This window comes from Dipodomys merriami, unplaced genomic scaffold (genome assembly GCF_024711535.1).
Source record: "Dipodomys merriami isolate MVZ:Mamm:240054 unplaced genomic scaffold, mDipMer1.0.p SCAF_23, whole genome shotgun sequence".
NCBI lineage: Eukaryota > Metazoa > Chordata > Mammalia > Rodentia > Heteromyidae > Dipodomys > Dipodomys merriami.
Genome location: NW_027203715.1, coordinates 14,723,318 through 14,726,640, shown reverse-complemented (window position 1 = coordinate 14,726,640; position 3,323 = coordinate 14,723,318).

The window sequence follows — 3,323 nt, the reverse complement described above, 5'->3', positions numbered from 1 at the left end:
GGGTTAGGATTTGGGTGAGGCTGAGGGTGAGATTTAGGGTTAGTTTTAGGGTTAAGGTGGGGGCTAGGGTTAGGGTTACAGTTAGGTTTAGTGTTAGGATGAGGGTTATTTTGAGGGTGAGGTTTAGAGTTAGGGTTAGGGTGAAGGTTAGGTTGACGGTGAGGGTTAGGTTGAGGGTGAGGCACAGTGTTAGGATTAGGGATAGGTGAGGATTAGGGTGAGGTTTAGGGTTAGGCTGAGTGTTAGGGTGAGGTTTAGGATTAGGGTTAGGGTGAGGATTAGGCATACTGTGAATGTTAGGGTTAGGGTTAGGGTTAGAGTGAGGGTAAGGATTAGGGTGAGGGTAAGGATTTGTGTGAGAGTTAGGGTTAAGATTAGGTTTTGGGTGAGCAAAAGGGTTAGGGTCAGGGTTAGGGTGAGAGTTATTGTTTCGCTTAGGATTAGATTTAATGTTAGCGTTTGGTTTAGGGTGCTAGTTAGGGTGAGGGTTACGGTTAGGGTTAGGTTTAGTGTTAGGGTGAGGGTGAGGGTGATGTTGAGGGTTAGGGTTAGGGTTAGGGTGAGGGTGAGGGTGACGGTTAGGTTTAGGATTAGGGTTTGGGTTAGAATTAGGCTTAGGGTGAATTCGAGTGTTGGGGTTAGGGTTAGGGTGATGGATAGGGTTTGTTTGAAGGTTAGGGTTAGGGGTAGGGTGAGGGTCAGTGTGAGGGTGAGGGTGAGGGTGAGATTTGGTGTTAGGGTTAGGGTAAGTGTTAGGGTTAGTGTGATGTTTAGGGTGAGGATGAGGGTTAGGATGAGTGTGAGGGTTCGGGTTCGGGTTCAGGTGAGGGTATGGGGGAGAGTTAGGGTTAGGGTGAGAGTTAGGGTTAGGGTGAGTGTGAGGGTTAGGGTTAGGGTGAGGGTTAAGTATAGGGTTAGGGTTAGGGTGAGGCGGAGTTTGAGGGCTAGGTTTAGTGTTAGGCTTAGTGTGAGGGTGAGGTTTAGGGTTAGCGTGAGGATTAGGGTTAGGGTGAGGGTGAGAGTTAGGGTTAGGGTTAGGTTTAGTGTGAGGGTTAGGGTTAGGGTTAGGGTTAGGATGAGGTTTAGGCTGAGGAGTAGGCATAGGGTTAGGGTGAGGGTTAGGGTTAGTGTGAGTGTTAGGGTTAGGTTTAGGGTTAATATTAGGGTGAGGGTTAGGGTTAGGGTAACGGTTAGGTTAGGGGTAGGGTTCTGGTAGTGTTAGGGTTAAGGTGAGGGTGAAGGTTAGGGGTAGGATTAAGATTAGGATTAGGGTTAGGCAGAGGATGAGGGTGAGGTTGAAGGTGAGGGTGAAGGTTAAGGTTAGGTTGAGGGCTAGACTGAGTGTAAGGGTTAGGGTGACGGTGAGGGTGAGGGTTTCGGTTAGGTAAGGTTTAGGGTTAGGGTTAGGGTTAGGGTTAGGGTTAGGGTGAGGCTAAGTGTTAGGTTTAATGTTAGGGAGAGGGTTAGTGTTAGGGTTAGGATTAGGATGAGATTTAGGCTGAGTTGTAGGGTGCGGGTTAGCATTAGTGTGAGGGTTAGGTTTAGGGTCAGGGATAGGGTGAGAGTACGTGTTAGGGTGAGTGTGAGGTTTGAGCTCAGGGTGAGGGTTAGGGTGTAGCTGAGGTTAAGGGTTAGGGTGAGATTAATCTTTAGGGTGAGTGTTAGGGTGAGGGTGAGGTTTAAGGTTAGGATTAGGGTTAGGGTTTGAGTTAGGGTGAGGGTTAGGGTTAGGTTTAGGGTGAGGTTTATGGATAGGCTTAGGTTTAGGGTGAGGGTGAGTTGGAGGGTTAGGATTAGGGTTAGGGTTTGAGTTAGGGTGAGGGTTAGGGTTAGGGTTAGTGATAGGGTGAGGTTTAGGGTGAGGGTTTGGGTTAGTATGAGGGTTAGGCTGAGGGGTAGGTTAAGGATTAGGGTGAGGATTAGTGTTAATGAAAGTTAGGGTTAGGGTTAAGATTAGGTTGATGTTTAGGTTTAGGGTGAGTGTTAGGTTTGGTGTGAGGGTTAGTTTCAGGGTTAGGGTGAGGGTTAGAGTTAGGGTGATTGTAAGGTTTAGGGTGAGGGAGAGGGTCAGGGTGAGAGTTAGGGTTAGGTTTGGGTTAGGGAGTGTGTGAGGGTTAGGGTTAGTTCTAGGGTTAGGGTGGGGGCTAGGTTTAAGGTTGATTGGTTTAGGGTTAGGATGAATGTTATTTTGAGGGTGAGGGTTAGGGTTAGAGTTAGGGTGAGGGTTAGGGTGACCTTGAGGTTTAGGTTGAGGGTGAGTTTTAGGGTTAGTATTAGGGGTTGGGTGAGGAATGGGTGAGGGTTAGGTTTAGGGTGTGGGTTAGGGTGAGGTTTAGGGTTAGTTTTAGGGTGAGGGTAAGAGTTAGTGTGAAGGTTAGGGTTAGGGTTAGGTTAAGGGTGAGGGTAAGGGTTAGGGTGAGGGTAAGATTTTGTGTGAGGATTAGGTTAAGGTTATGGTTAGGGTGACGAAAACATTTAGGGTGAGGGTTAGGGTGAGAGTTAGGGTTTGGCTTAGGATTAGTTTTAAAGTTAGAGTTAGGTTTACGGTGCTAGTTAATATGAGGGTTAGGATTAGGGTTAGGGTGAGCGGGAGGGTTAGGGTTAGGATTAGGGTTAGGTTTAGGGTTAGGTTGAGGGTTAGGGTTAGGTTGAGGGTGAGTGTTAGGGTGAGTTTGTGGTTGAGTGTAAGCGTTAATGTTAGGGTGAGGGTTAGGGATAGGGTTAGGGTTAGGGTTATGGAGAGGGTGAGGCTTAGGGTTAGGGGTAGCGATGGGGTGAGCATTAGGATTATGGTGATGGTTAGAGTGAGGGTTAGGGTTAGGGTGAGGGTAAGAGTTAGGGTGAGGCTTATGTTGAGGGTTAGGTTTTGGGTTAGGATGAGGGTTAGAGTGAGGGGTAGGGTTAGTGTTAGGGTTTAGTTTAGGATTCGTTTTAGGGTTATCTTTAGGGTTAGGGTGCTAGTCAAGGTGAGGGTTAGGGTTAGGGTTAGGGTGAGGGTGAGGGTTAGAGTTAGGATTAGGGTTAGGTTTAGGGTTAGGGTGAGAGTTAGGGTTAGGTTTAAGGTGAGGGTGAGAGTGAGGGTTAGGGTTAATTTTAGCGTTGGGGTGAGTGTTAGGGTTAGGGTGAGTGTTAGGGATATGGTTAGGGTTGGGATGAGAGCGATGGTGAGTGTTAGAGTTAGGGTTACGCTTATGTTGAGGGTGAGGGTGAGCTTGAGGGTTAGGGTGAGGGTTAGGGTTAATTTTAGCGTTGGGGTGAGGGTTAGAGTTAGGGTGATTGTAAGGTTTAGGGTGAGGGAGAGGGTCAGGGTGAGGGTTAGGGTT